This window comes from Lissotriton helveticus, chromosome 7 (genome assembly GCF_964261635.1).
Source record: "Lissotriton helveticus chromosome 7, aLisHel1.1, whole genome shotgun sequence".
In the NCBI taxonomy this organism is placed as follows: Eukaryota; Metazoa; Chordata; class Amphibia; order Caudata; family Salamandridae; genus Lissotriton; species Lissotriton helveticus.
This window is the reverse complement of record NC_136068.1, coordinates 1,000,129,111-1,000,149,606: the sequence shown is the minus strand read 5'-3', so window position 1 is coordinate 1,000,149,606 and position 20,496 is coordinate 1,000,129,111.

Below are 20,496 nucleotides of genomic sequence, written 5' to 3'. Positions count from 1 at the left end.
GCCCTGCACCTGGCCCCGGAGCATGGCAACACTATCTGGCAGGGCTCCAAATTGTTCTTATACCCAGACTACATGATAATGGTTAAGGAGGACCGTCGCAAGTTTAATGGCGCAAAAGCGACACTCAGGAATCTTGGCCTTCGATATGGCATGCTTTACCCTGCAAGACTCTGCGTAGAGGTTAATGGCAAAGCTTGCATCTTCGACAGCCCTACTGAAATCTTGGAATTTTGTGGCAAGCAGAAAAACAGCATTCAATCAACCACCTACGGAGCTGGGCCCTCCTTATCACAGAATGGATCAGAGGCCAGCATGGAACTTTTCTTTGGGTCTGGACACGGCTGAACTGGTTCGAATGATCCTCCACCCTTGGTTCTTTCCATCGTCCTAAGTGAACTTGGTATGTTTACTTTACACATTTATCGTTCCCTATTGCTGGTGTGTTGAAGGGGTGTTGCCTCCCCCATTGGTGTATACCAAGGTTTCTCCTTTTAATCCCTGGATGTGCCTTTTCTGGGTTATTTGCATGTGTATATTGGTACAATTGATATTCTTTGGATATTTGTACATGTTTGGGCATGCCTTATGTTAGACCTGACATCATTGGCATGAGTCTCTCCTCCATTTTTTCTGTTGGCCTCCTCTGTTTACGATGTTTTTGCTGGTATAATGCTTTGGGCACTGTGCCACTGCTGATCAGTGCCACAGTGCAAGTGCTCCCTATGTGAAATTGCTGTATTGATTGACTTCCATGTTTGGCTTATTTGGTTTACTGTCAGTCCCTAGTAGAGTGCACCAGGAGTGCCAGGGCTTGTTAATACAAATGCTGCGAGTGGGCCTGCAGCACATGTTGTGCCACCCACAAGAGCGGCCTAGTAAAAGTATGTCTGAAGGTCTACCATTGCTAGACCACGTGCAGTCTGACTGTCACGAGGACTGCGCAAGTACACCTACTTGCCAGTCCCTAAACCTTCCCTTAACTTCATGTTAGTCACCCCTATGGTAGGCCCAAGGGCAGGGTGCATTGTAAACATAAGGTAGGACAAGCCTGACAAGATTGGCATGTCCTAATAGTGAATTACAGCCATATTCGTTTTTCACTATTGTAAGGTAACCTGCTCTCCATCAGTTAGAATGGGCTGTCAGGATTATTAATGCTATAATCCTAGCGGGCTCCGGGAGCATGGTGCAATGTCGAGTTTGGTATCCCTGAACTCAGGGTTTAATAACGCATCCGTTTGTGTGGATGGTTTTTGGACTCTGTGTTTGAAAATAGCACTTTTAGAAAGTAGCTATTTTCTTGTCTAACTGTCTACCGGTCTCTGCTGGTTCTGGTGTGCGTGTGACAGGAGCTGGGTGGCTCCAGAGGTCTGAATGAGCCAGTGTGGGATGAGTGGGGCATTTGCATTGAGAGTAGGGGAAGAGTAGCTCCTGATAGCCTGCCCTGACAGCCGCTTCTAACACCTTACTTATTGAGTTGTAAGGTTGGGTGGTGGGAGGGGGGGTTGCAATTGACAAGATTTGTTTGGTTGCTCACATGCTTGATCACAGTCACTAATCCTATTGTAATGTTGCTAAATGGTTCTATGTTATTCTTCTGACTCCGACATGACCAGCCTAGGTAATGCTAGTGGACCTCAGATCTAACCATTATGTTTTGGAATATCCGCAGGCTCAATGATAACCTCAAGAAGTGCCACGTCCTCCAATATCTTCTGCGCCACAAGGTCGACATTGCCTTCCTGCAAGAGACCCATTTATCCTCATCTGACCCTTCCCGCTTTGCCGCCAGCTGGGGAACACATAGGTACTTTGCTAACTTTAGCAACTACGTCAGGGGCGCTGAGGTTCTAATACACAAGAGGATCCCCTTCAGCTTACCCTCAATAGTGCGTGACAGAGAAGGCCTATATATCATTGTTGCTGGGGCATTTATGGGACATGAGGTATGCCTCGCATGTATTTATGGTCCAAATGTTGACTCCCCAGACTTTTTCCATGCACTCCTTGCACAGCTTTTAAAGTTGAAGCAGATGGCTATCATAATGGGAGGGGACTTTAACATCTCACCAGACCTATCCCTAGACGGCACTTCCTATGCCCCAGACTTTAAACCCTGCATGCGATGAGCACTGCAGTCCCTATGCGAACAACTGTCTCTATTTGATGTACCACGCTCGCGTAACCCAAATCGCAAGACGTATACACATTATACGGGGTACCACAACACTTCAACCAGAATTGATTATTGGTTAATATCCCACACAATGTCCACTTGGTGCCACGCGATACAGACCCTCCTTCATACATATTCGAACCACTCCCCGATACTAATGGCGCTGAAGATACCATGCCCAGAGGGGTACGAGAGACAGTGGCACTTCCCGAGCCGTACGCTGGGATATGACCTATTTCAGAACGAAATCCGCGAAACTATTGAAGATTACTTTACCTTAAACACTGGATCGGTAGATACTCATGCTGTTCTATGGGAGGGTTTCAAGGTATACATACGTGGGGTTTGTATCTCTAAACAAGCTGGTTTACTCAGCGACTTGCCAACCACATTGTCCAAGATAGAGCGTGAACTTGCTGACCTGGATGTCACTTTAGCACAATCATATAACCCTGATGTCGACCAGGCCCGCCTAGGCCTACTTGCTGACTATAGAGAAACAGCTGACCGTGAAATTCTATACATGGGCAAATATAACACTGCAAACCAATACGGGGAGGGAGAGAGACCGGGAAGAGTTTTGGCGCAAATACTCAGACCCCTTATAGTAAAGCCTACATTACTGAACTTCGGATCCCCACGGGCCGGTCACTTTTAGGCACTACAGAAAAAAGGGACAAATTCCGGGCACGTTTCAAAACATTATACACTTCCAGATTAGAGAGTGACCTCACTGCATTGGAATCCTACTTTGCCGAGATAGGTTTAGTCTACCTCGAGAAATACATGAAGGACTTCTTGTCTGAGCCCATCTCTGAAACGGATGTACTTGAGGCCATTGGCTCCCTCAGGTCATCCTCTTCCCCAAAGCTAGATGGGTTCACTGGAGATTTTTACAAGGCCTTTAAGGACCTATTAGCCCCACAACTCATAGAAGTATATGCAGAGGCCCTAGAGAGACAAGTTCTACCGCCTACCATGTGGGAAGCAGTCATTAGCCTCCTCCCAAAACCTGGCAAAGACCCACAGCTTTGCGGCTCCTATAGGCCCCTGTCCGTATTAAACTTAGATTACAAAATCCGCGCTAAGATTATCGCAGACATCTATCTCAATTGATGGAATTTATTATTGAGCCTGCGTAATCGGGATTTGTCCCTCGCCGCTCCACATCCCTGAACCTTAGAACGCTTTTCTCCATACTGCATAGGACCAACCCAGATATACAGGTGACAGAAATTCTACTCGACACGGAAAAGGCTTTTGATTCTTTAGAGTGGCCTTTTTTCATGTCTGTCATGCATCATATGAGTATGTCAATAGACTTTTTGTCCACCACGGCCTTGCTTTATCGCCTGCTGATGGCTCGTTTTAGATTAAACGGTACACTCTCACAACAGTTTTCACTATCATGGAGCACCAGACAGGGCTGCCCGCTATCACCTCTGCTTTTCATCCTTACGTTGGACCAATTAATAAGACACTATCAAGAAAAGCATCTGCAGAGAGGCTTACAGTTTAATATGGGCCCCCTTCTGGTCTCCTTATATGCAGACGATACTATCCTGTACGTCCGCGAACCGCAAACTAACTTAGACCCCCTCATTTGCGAGATACTCCGATTTGGCCAGCACTCTGGACTGGGCATTAATTTGCCACAAATCTGTCATATTTCCCCTCACACTTAGCACGACCCCCTGGGAGCTTGAGTTTCCACTTGAGTGGTGTGCAGACTCTGCTAAATATTTAGGTATATGTATAAACTTAGACACAGGAATGATAATAGGCAATAACTACGGGCAAGCGATTTCCACACTGGAGACACAAATAGACTATGGGCTGAAGCGACCTTCATCACTTGCGGGAAGGGTTGCAATAATTAAAATGGTTGTGCTCCCCAAATTCCTATACCTCTTCAACAATATCCCCATCCCCCTCCCAAACAGATTTTTTGTGACACTAGGATCACACCTAATTTGCCTGGTGTGGGGAAATACACGGGCCCGAGTATGCTGGCAGGCCCTAACCCTCTCTTACGCCAGAGACAGCTACTGAGCTCCTGATTTCCATTTATATTATCTAGTAGCTCAAAGCCTACACATGGTACCATCTAGACGCTAGGATTCCATATCTCCGCCCCGAATAAGACCTTGTTTTCCGGGAATGGTTATCCACCATCCTTCCCAAAGGCCTTCCTAGAGACCCGATAGACATCCAAACAGTCTCCTCAACCAGTTGGGCTTGGAAAAGGATGCAGCGCTACACTCAAACAACTGTCCTGTACTCGACTGCACTTCCACTTCCTAATGCCTGCTGGCTTCCACTTACAGGTGAAACAATTGTACAGCGCACATTAACTAAATTAGATATCACGAAAGCGGGAGGCCTCTTTCCCGATGTCCACGTTGTTGCCAGAGGTGACGAAGTCCGCTTCCCTGATGCCACTTTCGTGGACCGGTTTATACTCTGGCAAGCCACACTGCCCAGTTATTCACTAGAATCTGATTTCTTTGCTCCCTTGAAAGTGAACAGGGCACACATCTCATTTCCAAACTGCACAAGCTCAGCATGCGGATTGTCCCTGTTCATGATGACAGGCTCCGAAAAGACCGGGAAGGGAATCTGGGCGGACCAATTATGGATGACCAATGGGTCGCATGCTGAACCCTCATTAAAAAAACGTTCCCTCAACAGCAGACACAAGCTGCTTCACTTCAAGTTTCTATGCAGGATATACAGCACACCTGCCAAAGTACACAAATTAGATCCGGCCAGACCCCATTACTGCTGCAAATGCGGTTCGCCAAACGCTAACTTTGCATATTTGGCATGGACTTGCCCCCGCTTGCAACCATTCTGGAAGGCGGTTCATAAGGAGCTTGGCGACATTATCCACATACTAATTGACCCAGTCCCTGAAATTGCACTCTTAGGCTACATGGTCAATTTCCCCCAAAAAATTCAGAAATTTGCGACCCTTAGTTTCCTTTTAGCAAAGAGGGAGGTTTTAATCCACTGGGGCCGTAAAACAGTCCCTACAATGCAGAGTTGGCTGAGAAGCATGGTTACGTGCAACACGCGCAGCGACAAGTACTCCATGACTATCCCTAATTCTACATGACCCAGAGACATTTGGGGTCCACTGAAAACTTATCTTGCCTCACAACAAAATGACTTGCCCAAGCAACTGGTTAGTGGAATAGTGCTAGCCGGGTAGGAAGAAGATACCCTTCCCTTCAATGCACCATTACCATGGCTGTTTATATTGATAAATCAGGTTGCAAAACTGTTAGAATTGATTATGTGTATCATACAGAACCCTGACCGAATTATGGTATATCATGTTCAACTGATTCATAATATGGACAGTGTGACCTGAAATCAATTGGCCAAGATATCCATCACAGGCTGGATGTTTTCTCCAATTCTGTTCTGGATTGCTAGCAAACCTCAGATACCCTATTGGCAATGTAAATTGGTATTTTATGTATTACATGAGACTGTGAGAATTAATAATTGTGATACTTTCAATGTGACCAAAATGATAAATAAAGTTTACAAAAAAAAAAACATATTTGTCCATTACTTTTGTGAGCAGCTACTAAGGGTACTAACCACCCAGCACTCTCAACAGGCTCAATAATGCAATTTCTTTCTAATTTATCCAATTCCACCATTCAAGCATCTCTGACTTTCATCAGAATATTCCTAACTTTGTGGCACACAGGTACGTCTCCTTCTTTCAATATAATCTTGTGCATGAATCCAGTCAATTTTCACACTTTTCCCAAAAACACCTCTGGGAATTGGTTTTGTAACTCTTCTTTCATTGACACTACTGAGTCTCCCAATAGCAACACCTGGCCCTTCTGTTAAGATATAGCCTAAGGCCCCTGATCCATTCATCTTAAAACAGAGGGTCACTTCTACATTACAAATAAATTCCCTTGGGATTTCCTACTTTTTAGTTAAAAAACAAATGACCTGTCAACCCACCATGGAAATGTTTTCACCCATAAAAGTAACAGGATGCACATCAGTCGGGACCAGATGATAACCCAAGACTCCTGTAAACCAATCCTTCCAAACTCCTTGTTGTACATTGGTGTTTGGTGAACCTGAGTCTGCCACAGTTTGTGTCTCCAGCCCCCAATATACGTTCTACAAGAAGGTTTCTTCTTCACTACACCACCAATCCCCAAAACTGTGTCTTCAATACTCAAAATGCTGTCCTCACACTCATATTAGTTTCCCTCATCTTGTTCGACTCTTTGATCCCTCATGACACACCTCACCAGAAAACTGCCATTTTGTTTCCTGCAAACTTGGCAGAACGACCTACAATTCCACAATAAGAACATTTAGATTTAAACGCAAGACAATGTTTATCCCTTTCCATGTGCCCCTTATTCCTGCATCTGAAGCAAACGGCGCTTGTTAACATGTTTTTGTCAGGAGCAGGTCTTGTGATTGGATTTTTCCCAATCATTTTTACAATTTTCTTGTCACTTCCAGACACATTAGTCTCTAAACAGACTGATTCAACATCTTCACCATTTTTAAAGCAGCTTTTGCACATCTTTTTGACAATTCAGCCTTCTTAACAATGGCAATAGTTTCATTAAGTGGAGCATCACCACATACCCATAATTTATCTTGCAGACTTGCATTATTAGAATGCAAAATGATTTGGTCCTGAATAAACTCATCATGCAATTGGTCTAATTTGCATGAAATTGCCAGTTTCTTAAGAGCAGATACATAATCTTCCACTGTTTAATTTTTACTTTGTTTCAGTTGGAAATAAATGTATCTGTCTATAGCTGTGCAAACTGCTGGTTGATAAGAACAATCTAAATCCTCCTGCGCTTGCTTAAATACATCAATATCAGCTTCTGACTTGGTTTTCTCTTAGCCCTTCAGCTCCCAAGTTGTGAAATAATATTCTTTTTATCGTGACTTTGGAAAACGTGTCCCCACCTTTTCCTCAATGCCGGAAATAGTCTTTCCAGTCAAACCATTTAATTGATGGCTCACTTGCGTTAAGGAGAAATGGCACTGGTGTTTTTCTATTGTCTTGAACTTCTGGATATTATTAAGTTCCAAGGAATAGAACTTCTTACTTGGTCTAATTAAGTACAACCAATGGTATGCGTACCACCGTGAAATCTCTAATGAAAGCGTAAGTGATAAATATGCCTGGTTAAACTATTGATGCACTCTTGGTGTATATTACATCCTGTATAACATTTTGTTCATATAGTATCAACTGACAGACATTCCCAACTTTGTGATTCTGTGTTACAATGATGTGCATGTCACCGTAGCATGCAATCTATATTGTTGTTAATAACTGACTTGGAAACAACCAACAATTTCACATTAGTGATGATGCGCGTGCCACTGTTACACACAACTGCTTGCAAAAGCAATAAAATGGTGCGCAATGCAATGTGTACACATCATCATAAGTCACAATAGTTGCTCCCTGACTAAGGATCCAGATACTACAATTTAGTAGGTGTGTGCATCACTGATCGTGCGCACATTTTCATTATAGAAGTTGTCCCAATTCAAGATGGTGCTTGCGTGCAGCATCTGTCATTGGACAATGAGCAAGACCACTGACTCGTTGTCAGTGAAATTGCTCCCACTCCCTTGCAGCTCCACCATTAAGTGAGGCCTGCCCCTGCACGCGCACTATTATGTGCTGGTGTTCGAGGCCCTCCTCCACCTGCAGGATCACCTGCGCCTATATCCCTGGTGGTCCAATGGACCCCTGTTCTCCTCTGCCTCGCTCCACTCTCCTCTCTGTTTTTTTCACTCGTTATTTTCTCTCCCTCTGTCTTTTTCTGGTTCTTTACTTTTCCTACCTTTTCTCATTTTTTCCACTTTTTCCTTATTTCCCTTAGCCTCCCTGGTGGTCCAGTGGACCCCTGTTCTCCTCTGCCTCTCTACGCTCTCCTCCTCGTTTTTTTCCACTTGTTTTTTTCTCCCCCTGTCTTTTTCAGTTTCTTCACTTTTCCTACCTTTTCTCATTTTTTCCACTTTTTCTTTATTTCCCTTAGCCTCCCTGGTGGTCCAGTGGACCCCTGTTCTCCTCTGCCTCTCTACGCTCTCCTCCTCGTTTTTTTCCACTTGTTTTTTTCTCCCCCTGTCTTTTTCAGTTTCTTCACTTTTCCTACCTTTTCTCATTTTTTTCACTTTTTCCTTATTTCCCTTAGCCTCACTAACGCCCTGGTCACCAGCAGACTCGACTACGGCAACGCACTCTACGCTGGAATAAACAAAACCCTCACATGCAAGCTACAGAACATCCAGAACGCCGCTGCAAGACTGGCCCTCAACCTGCCAAGACACTACCAAATCTCCCAGCACTTGCGCACACTCCACTGGCTCCCCATCGAAGCTAGGGTCACCTTCAAGATCCTCACCCACACTCACAAGGCCCTCCACGACACTGGATCATCATACCTGAACAGCCGACTCAAATTCCAAGCACCCCAAAGGACCCTACGATCAGCCCAGCTCTCCTATGCTGTGGTCCCCCGCACCAGAAAGACCAGATCAAGTGGCCGCTCCTCCTTCCTCGCGGCCAGAGCCTGGAATGCCCTCCCTCTCCACCTCAGATAGACAACATCTCTCCCCATCTTCACAAGAACCTCAAAATCTGGCTCTTTGAGAGACACCCTCCTTAATGGACTAGAACCTGCAAAACCCCCTCTCCCCCAGCGCCTTCAAACCCTCACGGGTGAGTAGTAGCGCTTAACAAACTCATGATTGATTGATTGAGGTGTGATGAAGATGAGCACTAATGTTGTAGAGTGATGCTCAGTGATGACACAGGTCGCTTGTGCATGGAGAGGCTCGATCTACCAGCAAAAGCGAAAGCTCTCATGAGGCGTCTTGCGAAACCACCAACAAGAAAGACAAATACGGCAGCATTAATGCCTGACCTCCTCAAAATGACTTCAGCCTCATCACAGAGTATTTGGAGCAACCTTTGAGTAGTAGTAACTTCTTCAACTTGCGAGCAGTGGTCGTTGCTTGTGTGGGCAGTGTATCTTCACACTTGTTCTCCCTACTGCTGCACACGGCGGCACATACCAGCCTTAGTACCGCTTGCTCATGAATTCTTACAAGTGAGTTCACTCATTGCCAAATTGTGGGAACATATGGAGCCAGAAGCAGTAAGTAGATATTTATTGAGAGAAAGCCAGAGGGAGCTGGTCCCAGTATCCAGTAAAATTTTCAACTGACTCTTTCCCACATTCTAGAACCATTGCCTTGGTTACCAGCTAACCTAGATACTACAGGTGTGAAGGTAGAGGAAGTTCATGTTAGAAGAATTGGTGATAAAAAAGGAGATTGAAAGGCTAATCAAATTTCCATAATAGTAGTTTCAGGAGTAACATAAACTTTATAACAAAGATTACAGCATCTAGTATCCTTTTATGTAAATAGAGTTGATAGTTACTGTAGCATGCATCATTAATGGCAATATCGAGAATGACGGTCTTACATGTGGGTGACAATCAAATAAAGGGACAAGAAAGAGACACACATCTGCACACATTTTGGACCTGGCCCTTTGTGCAGGGCCTCACCCAGATTTGTGCATTCTGTTGCTGAAACCATTTCTGTTGGTGTTAGGAATCCATGCACTTTCCCCTGTTATTCAGTGGTAATGTGCTCTCCATGAAACATGGTAAAAGCAGCAGACACTCAAATTGCATATTTAATTTACTTGTAAGTCCCAAATAAATGACACTAGATATACCCAGGGCCTGTAAATTAAATGATACCAGTGGGCCTGCAGCACTCGTTGTGTCACCCAATGAAGTAGCCTTTTAAAACAAGTCTCAGGTCTGTCACTGAGGCCTTTAGTGCAGTTTTAAATTGTCAATTCGATCTGGACAATTAAACCTTTCGCAAAGCCTAAACCTTCCATGTTAATACCTATAAGTTACCCCTAAGGCATGCCTTAAAGGCTCATAGGGCAGGGTGTATTGTATTTAAAAAGAAGGACATGTGTGCCTAAGTCTTTCATGTCCTAACAGTGAAAATTTCCTAAAGTTATTTCCACTGTTGTAAGACCTATCTTTACCACTGACTGTGTTACCATATTACATTAAAAAGTACACACTTTGAATTGAGAGAAGATAGAGATATGCTGTCTACACTCAAATTGCAATTTAAACCCTTTTCAATAGTAAAGTATGATTGTAAGTCACAATTCTGGGAATGATACTTTTAGAACGTAGGCCTTTTCTTGTCCTAAACATTTGTTCTTTTTGACAGGATCAAGGGTCATATGACTTTGAATGGCTCTGCTGTTAGGATTGTATTCCTTCCAGACAATGACACAAAGTGAACTAGTGTGTCGGCAAGTTGTATCATCCTGCCAGGATGGATGTGAGTTTAGCTGTGCCTTGTCCCATTTATACGTTAAAGGGCTTGCCTCTAGCACAAAAAAAAGAATTTGACACTAGAACCAGATGTCCCACAAAGGCTGGCACCAGGAATAAATGTTGGACCTCCTGAGCATCACTTCAGTACACTCCTGGACCTGTGGACATTACTGAATAACGATTTCCTTGCCTCGTAGAAGACTGCCCTGCCGCTACCAGGGGACTGCTCTGCTGCTTGAGGCCTACCTTACTCTTTGAGAAGGAATCCTGAACCTGCTCTCTTCATCTCAGACTAACTTGAATAACTTCAAGGTTGAATTGCCTAGCCTTCTGTCTGAACTACAGGGACGCATGAAGCTCCAGAGGCCTCCATGCAGCTTCCCAGCAGACCTGCTGCACTGGATCTGACACTGAACCTGCCTGAGCACTGCTGGCCTCTGCTGGAGTGAGTTCCTGATCCCCAAAGTGTGCCTCTTCAAGTCCTAGACCCTTGGCTGGCATCACTTGAGCTCCTCCTGTGTAGAAAGGGAGGAGATCTCAATGACCGCAAACAGGTCCGTTCATGCCGACACTCTGCCGCCCGTGCCAACTGCCAATGCAAAAATCTGGAGAACTGGCCTCTTAGCACCACAGTGACTTCCAGTGACAATTGAGCTACAGCAATGACAGCTCACAGGGACCCACGAATGTAAAGCTCCAGCAACGACTTCATGCAACGCCCAACCATCTCTTCGCGCTACAGCGACAACCATCTGCAACGTTCTCCCTGCTCCTTGTGGCCTCATCCACCACCACAGGAACTCTTAGAGGCAGACTTTGACACTGTAACATTTTCAGTGGTACTAACCTGGCTCCTGTATTCCACACGCACTCCATCGCAGTCAGCCTGAACTTGTGAATTTCCCTCAGTCTAGCAAGATCAGATGACCGCGAGTGGCGGTTTGAGATTTTAGGTGCAATATCATACTAAGTCAAATATCTCTGGTTCTATCGAAAGGACTTTTGTTGTTTTGGTATAATTTTGCATATTGCTATTTACTCTGTTTTTCTTAATTGGTATGGGATTTTTCTTATACTGTGTTTTCACTTTATTACTGTTTGCGTGCTTCTTAAAAATACTTTATCCATTGCCTCTAAGTTAAGCTTGACTCTTTTTGTGCTGAGCTTACGCCTAGGCAAATTCTGTGAATATTTTTGTCGTTCACCCTGACAAGATTTGCGGTTGCTGCCTGAGTGGGTCGTTCACCCCCCTGAACCATTCATCTTATGTCCTACAACAATGAATTAAGCCAAATATAAAAAATGATTCATAATTGCAGAAACTAGGAAAGGATGCAACACACATTGGTAATGAGAGTCAATTGTGGAGACAAACGTATTTTCAAATGTGAAATTCAGGCTTTGTGTATAAAATATTTTAATTCATGAAGTGATCAAGGATCAAAACTGTAGTGACAATAATGTCAGTTCATTGGATTCATTAAGCCCATACTTGAGTGCACCAAGACTGTCCATCAGGGACATTCCACAAAACATGGTTGGGTCACTATGCCACCACCCAACAGGAGTGAGGAAAATCTGTTTGATGATTTGCCCCCTTATCTCTTCAGTTGGATATTATATTTGTAGAAAATTGATAATTAATGGAGCATTTGGTACCTGCCATCTGATTCATGTGGTTACAGATATGGTCTTTTATCCTCTGTGTCTATCCCACAAATATCTTTTCACAGTGGCACCAGACGGTGTATGCAGCGTTGGTAGAATTACAAGTAATATGGTAAGTCAGAACAATGTGTATGTTTTGATGGGAAAAGTACTGAGTGTTCATGTTGGATCTGCATTCTTTAAAGAGCCACATTTATAATGGCTACTGGATTCAAGCCCTAAGCACATGTCATAGGTTATTTGGTACGCGGATTGAGAGCCCATTCTTTCACCAGATGGCCTCTAATGATCCTTTCCCTTTTAAAAGAGAACAGTGGTTTCTCAAGGAAACCAGCTAGAGAATTTAATCTAACCAAAATGCCCAATGATTATTTTTTGGGGTTTTATTGAGAAAGCGTGAGTATTCTGTCAACCATTTTAGCGTTTCTCCACTTGGGTACCAGTAGTGTTTCAGATGGGTAAAACCAAGCTTGATTCCTAGTGCTGGTAAGACATGTTTGTACACTTTTGCCTAGCACCCTACAGTGGCATAACAAAACGTGAGCCCCCCCCCCCCTGCACGATATGTTGAAGGGGCCCCTCACGTTCACATAAGTAGGGGCTGAGCGGGCCCCCTCCAGTATGGGTAATATTTGCTCCCCCTCACTCACGCCAACCCACCTGGAAGGGGGGGGGGGTTGGGTGCCTTTGTTATGCCGTCGTACCCTATAAATAAATGCAGCAACTTCCTTGAAAAGGTCATTTTAATATGTGCATTTGCATCTTAGTCTTAAAACTGTCCTGGGATAAATAGTCTCTGAGGCAACGTGGGTGATGGGTAATTTACAAAAGACCTTCTATAAAGTCGACAATCAGCGTATTTCACTTAGGGGTGCCACCTTTTTTTTGCTGCCCATCATAGAAAAAAACTGGGCAGACCGATCATAATCGGAGGAGGTGGCAACTCGAATTTCAACGTGAGGTCAAGTCAGCTTAGTGCCTGTTAGTCATAAGCCATGCAGAACTCGATATTTACAAACAGAGACCGTGTGAAGCCTGACAGAAAAAGAAGAAGAAGAAGATGACGACGAAGCTAAAAAAGAACTAAGGACAAAGGGTCAGATTATGCAAGTGAAATTGAGAAGTGATCAAAGGCACAGCAGACACGTTTAACACAAGCCCCAAGTCTGCCATTATGTAAAGTTCTGCAAGTTTTAGCGAGTCAAGGTCTGTACATTGAGCAGCTCCAGGAGAAGTGGTCTTGGGTCAGCACACAGCTCTGTGAGGAATCCCCCCAGCGGGGCCATGAACTTGTGCGGCTCGACTTCTCCTTCCAGAACAACCATCTCAGCAGTCAGAGGAATGCAGGGCGCCTATTATTGGAAGGGAGACACAGTGGCCGCGGCAGCTGCGTGCTGGGAGGTCAAAGCATTGCATTTCAGTTATGTCACAAAAAGATACATTGCACAAAACGGGCAGGCCACAAGAGGCTAATTTCACATTTCACATACATGAACTATTACTACACTTGTTTCTTCATTACAGGGCCGACCGGCTGCTCTTTCAATATGCCACTGTCACAGGCCACCCCAGCTTCTTAGGACGGAGTTTTCTGACAGCTCCCCTTTGCAATGCATTCGTGATGTGCAGCAGCCCACCAATTTACCAAGAGATGGTAACAAAAGGGTCTCAGTGACAAAAGTAGTAACCCACTAAGCTAGGCACATAAAATACTTGTCTGTGATCTGCAATGCTCACGTCCTTTGCAGCAGGCAAATTAACCCTCTGTGCTACTACAGATGAGTCTTAACTGCCACTGGACAAAACTCCAATCTCGCTTCAGCAGGTAAAGCAGTCATCTTCACACTTTTATTGCTGCCTGAAAACTACTGGATATATAAGGTACTCTGCAGCAGGTGCTTTCAAAGCTGTTTTCACAGCTTCAAAAACGTCCCCCAGTAACAAAACCGGACCCCACCATTCCAGCCTACCGGGAAACGTTTGTGCAGTTCATAAATCACAATTATAATCTACCACAGAGAGATATGAAGTGTCTGCAAAGAGATACAAGCAAAATACATAGTACAGGTTGGAACTTATGATTTTTTCCAAGCTTTCATTATCCTAATGTTGCTAAAAAGGGTTTGTTTGGGTAAAAAATACATTCTTATTAGTAAAGCCAACCCTTACCACTGTGCTACATTCTGAATTCTGAGTATGTGCTTCTCCAGACCAAGCACTCTTAAAAATGCCTACTAGTATGGAGGACATGAATCCTACACCTTACACTCCCCTTTGTCCCTTGTAACATGTTCTATACACTGAGTTACACATGTATGATTCATTGTGTCTGTCTGTGTGTGCGAGATGTAAAGTGCTACCACACTCCTACACTGGTATGAGAGGAGCCCTAATATGAATGAAATACATTTGAGAGAGGGGCTATGGAGAAATGAGGGGCACTGTTGGAGGGTGATAGATGATTGTGAAGGAATCATCGGAGAGCCTCAACAAAGACTGTTGTATCCTGCTGCACTGTAAGGGCATTATTTACTATGCTTTAAAAGAGAATACAATTGAATTTCTAATGAAAAATCTGTTGTGGAATGCACCATTTTTAACCAAATTGTCTTGGGGCTCTACCCCCCCAAACCCTAATTGTAGTGGTGAGACTCGCTCTGTGAACTCACCAATGCACTTTAGGGGGGCTGATCTGACAAAATTTGCTAAAGCTTCTTTGGGTTCCCAGTGCAGCCCTGCAGAGACCCACACACACAGCTACTAACCCTCGGTCGAAACCTGATGCTGGCTATTGGACAGGTCCCTAACAAAACTTTGACATTGGCACGCTGTCCTTAGATTCAACACCAGCTGCTTTTGCAGTACTGAGATAAGCAAATAAGTATTTATTTATTTATTTATTTATTTAGTAGTTTTGTATAGCGCTAGCTAGACCAGAAGGTATCAGAGCGCTTCACAACATGTAAATCGTATACAATAGTTAGCAAATGTTCAACTGTACAGAATAGGTAATCTAACTGATTGGTCCCAGGTGGAATCTTGAGTTGAGACCCTGATGATCGTCTCGAAGTCTTAGAAAAAAATTGGAGAGACAATGGAGGTGGTCTGGGGTCTGTCAGTTCCCTCGAGCATGGTCGAGGAAGAGGGCTTTGAGTAGTCTCTTGAATTTAGAGAACGAGGGTATTGTTCTGATGTGGGGAGGAATGGAGTTCCAGCTTTTCGGAGCGTTACCAGCAAAGGATTTGGCTAAGGTTCTGTGCTTGCGAGCTTTCATGGGGATGAGCAGTAGAGAGTGGGAGCTCCTGAGGTTCCTGGACTGGCCTGCCCTGGTGAGCTTGGCTGCCAGGTATTCTGGTTTGCCTGTGTGCAGGGCTTTGTGGGTGATGCAGGCTGTTCTGAAATTGGCTCGCAACTCCACTGGGAGCCATCTGAGTTCTTTAAGGGCTAGAGAGATGTGCTCAAATTTCTTAATTCCGGAGACCATTCTCGCTGCTGCGTTGAGTGTCGTCTTCAAGGGGGCAAGTTGGGATTTTGCTGTCCCTGTCAGGGTTGCGATCCCGTAGTCTATTCTGGAGAGGACTAATGCTTGGGTGGCTTGCTGAAGGTCCTTGGGGGGGAGGAAGGGTTTTATTTTGTAAAGTAATTTTAGGTTGAGAAAGGCATTTTTAGCAGATTTTGAGATGTGTTTCTTCATGTCAAGTTTTGGGTCTAGGGTGATCCCTAGAGATTTCACCGAGTCTGCTAGAGAGAGGTCGCCATTGAGGGCATCAATGGCTTTGAGCCATTCTTTGATTTGAGGGTTATCATCTTTGTTAGAAATGAGTAGTATTTCTGTCTTGTCTTGGTTTAGTTTCAGGTGATTGGTTGTGAGCCAGTCTTGTACCTCCTTGAGCGTATTGTTTAGTCTCTGGATGTCATTAATTGAGGTAGTTTCCAGATAGAGCTGAGTGTCGTCCGCATATAGATGAAATGGGATATTGGATTTTCTGAGTAGAGAGGTGAGGGGTTCGATGTAGATATTGAAGAGCTGAGGGGAGAGTACAGACCCTTGAGGAACGCCTCTGATGACCGGATGAAGGTCGGATTCAAAGTTTTTGATTTTTATTCTCTGTGATCGGTTGTGAAGAAAGGAGGAGAACCATTGGAGGACTGTCTCTTGTAAACCGACTCTATCTTGAAGAACCCTTAGGAGCAGGTTGTGGTTGACTGTATCGAATGCAGCCGATAGGTCTAGGAGGACGAGAAGGCAGCATTGATCGGAGTCCAGTGACTTGAGTAGGTCATCTATGATGTTGAGGATTGCAGATTCAGTACTACATCCCTTTCTGAATCCCGATTGATGGGGATCTAGAAATTTGATGTTTTCAAGGTGAAGGGTTAGCTGGGGGAGCACGCATATTGCCATGATTTTGGCCAAAAATGGAAGGTTCGAGACCGGTCTGAAATTGTTCAGATCTTCTGTGTCTAGGCCTGGTTGTTTTTATAGTGGTGTGACTTGCCCTACCTTGAGGCAGTCTGGAACAGATCCAGAGCTCAAGGAGCTATTGATAATCTTGCACCATAATGGAGCTAGGACTCGCTTTAGGTCTTTTGTCAAGAGAGGCGGAAGTTGGTCCAGGGCGTGAGCTGAGGGTTTGGCCTTGGAGATTAGATTTACTATCTCTGCTTCCTGGATGGGAGTGAATGATGACCACTGTTGTGGAGATTTCATGGAAGCATTGACAAGGGTTTTGGGCATATTGTTCTCCTTGAGGGAGAAGGGGTTTAAGCCTAATGCGAGGTCAATCTTGGCAATTTTGTCGTTGAAGTTGGTTGCGAAGCTGTTGCACTGAGCTTTAGATGCTTGAGTTAAGGAAGGAGTGGGTTTGGAGGTCTGATTTCTTATGATGTTGAAAAGTTCTTTGGGTCGATTGTTTGCATTATCTAATGCTGAGCAGAAGAAAGCAGATTTTTTATTCTTGATGTGATTTTTGTACGTCCTGCTGGCTTCTTGGAGTTGATCACGGTGGGGGGTTGAGGGATTATTCCTCCAAGTTCTTTCTACGGCTCTTAATTGCCTTCTTTCCTCGTTGATGTCAGTGGTGAACCAGGATCTGGAGGGGATGTTTCTAGCTTTTTTGAGTTTCAAGGGAGCAATTTGGTCTAGGGTAAGCGTTAACTGAGTGTTATAGAGAGAGGTGATATCATTGGTTGAGAGGTGGTCAGTGGCGCACGGGAGCAGCAGATTGATTCTTTCTTCTAAGATCGCTCTTGGAATTTGGGCTGTGTTTCTCACCCATATGGGAGGGTCTCGATTTGGATTTGAGATCGTCAGGATTGGAAGGTTAATATGAAAGAGGACTATGTGATGGTCAGACCAGTCGACGGGGAGGATGTGATCGATGGTGATAGACTTCCTTTCCGCTATAATGGCGTCCAGGATAGCTCCTCTGTGATGAGTTTCTTCTAGGCAGTGTTGTGTCAGATTGTTTGCTTGAAGTAGGTTATTTAAGGATTGGAGGAGTTTGTTCTTGGTTTCATTCCATCTTAGGTTGAGGTCGCCCAGAATTATGTAGTTAGAGTTGCCTAGTGCGCAGTGGGCAATCAAGTCGGAAAGGTGAACCCCGAATTCTGAAGAATTGCCTGGAGGATGGTATAGAAGGTGACAGAGTATGGGTCTGGACTCCTGAGTTTTAATGTTGACAGAGAGGCATTCAAAAGAGCTGTAGGCACAGGAGGAGGTTTCCGTAATGGCGATGTTATTCTTGTGGATGATTGCTATGCCTCCGCCTCTATTTCCTAGCCTGTCCTTGTTGATCATCGAGAATCCAGGGGGGACTAATGTGTCCATAATAGGATACGAGAGGTCAATAAGTCTGTCAATACACCTCAAGAAGAAGCGCACTCTGCTATGTCAATGCAGAGACTCACAAAAGCACATAGTGCATTTTAATTCTGATCTCTGAAACACACTGTTACCCTAATTCTGGTCCTAAACAACCCTCTGCAAGTATTGAGCACTCCTTACCAGTTGCTTAGCATGTTGTTGAAGTACACAGGCCCAAACATGTCTCCACAGATGGACCTCAGAGCTAAACTGCAATCTCATATGTAATTCCTTAACAGAAACTGACACACAGTTCTTCCAGTTCCCGCCAGTGTTAACATACTCCACCCCATTGCATTTCTCAGCTGAGGTTCAGATACAGTTCTGCTAGGGTGCCTCAGTGCTGTAGTGCTAATAGAGTCTTTTTGTCCCTGGTCTGTAAACCTTGACTTATACCAGACAATGTTACTTTTATGCACAGACTAAGTGGCTGATTTAGATTTTTGGCCTAAAGAGTAGACTGTCACAACAGCCAGCTGACTATCTTCGCAATTCAAGTTTTAAAGCAACACAATGCTGCCACAGAACCAACCACAAGGGGTTCTTCACTCCAGTTTAAGAGAATAAAGCTCTAGCTAGGAGTGCTTTAAATATGGTAACCTCTCCTGGGGTCATGAACTTAATGGCCCAGGAGCCTTACAGTTTCTTTTTAACGTTGCTGGGGTGTCCAGCACTTCCTGCAGACCACCTCAATTTAAAAAAGACTTTTGTGATGCCCCCTCCCTGTTCTAAGGGCACCACCAGGCTCAGAAGTATAAACAAAAATACCCTTGCAGGGCATTATGAGGATCTCCTTCAAAGAACAGTGAATAATAAATGAGTGGCTTTTGCAGCTCATTTATTATTCTTTTTTAATTTATTTTTAAAGAGAATTGAATATTTTGAGTGCCCCAGTGCCCATATTTTTTATTTAGTAGCCTCGGGGGGAGCCTTAGAATACTCGCTGCCACCGCCGGCTCACCAGCCACCTTAGTAGAGGTAGCCGGCCATTTAGATAGTATATAATGGATGTCCTGGTGCCCACCTGGGACACTCCCAACCTTGATTTTCTTGGGGGCTGCTGGGGGAGCACCAGCACTCCAGTGGTCCTTGCCAGCTCCCTTGCCAGGAGCCGGGTTTTTTGTGAATTTTTGGTTGGTGCCCGGTGCCCACCCGGTGAATCCATAATATGGTCTTTGTTGTGTGTCTCAGGGGAGACCCAAATCCCTTGTGTCCCTGTCAGCTCCCGAGCCAGCCCATATTCAGTGCAGGTGGAAGTCGCCACCTTTCCTTTGCTCCCACCCGGGCGGGAGAACCATTTTATTACTGCTCCCACTGGTCAGTTAAAGCATACCATTTTAAACTGGTAAAACCACTGAAATTCACCAGTTATTGTTATCTCAAGTAACTTTAACTTGTGCCCTAAAGTAACTATAACCCGCGCCCCTGCCATGCACAGGGTTGTTATTAAATATGCCATTTCAGATGTTGCCAATGATGTCATGAAATATGTAATATGTCACATAAAGTCAAGAAATAACAAATGAAAAGGAGCGTTCAATTCTATACGGGATTTTCTGTTACAAAATCAACAGATGGTTAAACTGTTCTCCAGCAATAGATCAAGTAGTCATGATGTGATGAATAAAAGTTATTCAGGAGTCTTGCGTGTTGCTTTGATTCCAATTTTATTAAAAAAATGCCAATTTGACAGAAGCAATCTGTTCGGCCCAGCCGAATGGTTTGCTTCTGTCAAATTGGCATATGGCCAATAACAAACACTTTTTAGTTCTCTGTTCTGCCATTCCATCGTTAAGTATTTTCCTAATCTTCTTTGTTGCTTTAATTACTTTTTCAAATTGCTATTGCATCTCCATGTTTTTATAAACCTCACAATTTTTTACTTTTTGTTCATCTACAGCCGTACCTAATTTGGAGTACTGCTTTCTGTTTTTAAAGTGTTCTTCATTTGCCTAATAGACATGCTGAAGGGGCACACGCGCAGGGGGAGAAGGCGAAGAATCCAGCTGTGGCAAATGCTCCATTATACCCCATTTTGGTGATGCAACTGTTTAAAAACATCAGTCTATCAGTTCCTGCATCTGCTAACCAGGCACTTCTCTTCATCTAGCTCCCCATGTAAAGCATTGCTCTACCGCATGCTTTGACTACGTTATATCTCTAAATTTCTCTTGTCTTTCCATAGAAGCTCTTCCCACTTTTGCAGATTCTTCAGCCTCTTCTCCGCTTCCTCTCTGGCATTCTCCCCTTACCCTTGCTTATCTCAGTCACTATGATTGGATTGCTCAGATTCCTGCTTTGCACCTTGCTTTCCTGTCAGACCGCAGTTCCTTTGTTTCCTATTTTTTATTTATTCTTTGTGTGAAAGTTGGCCTTTT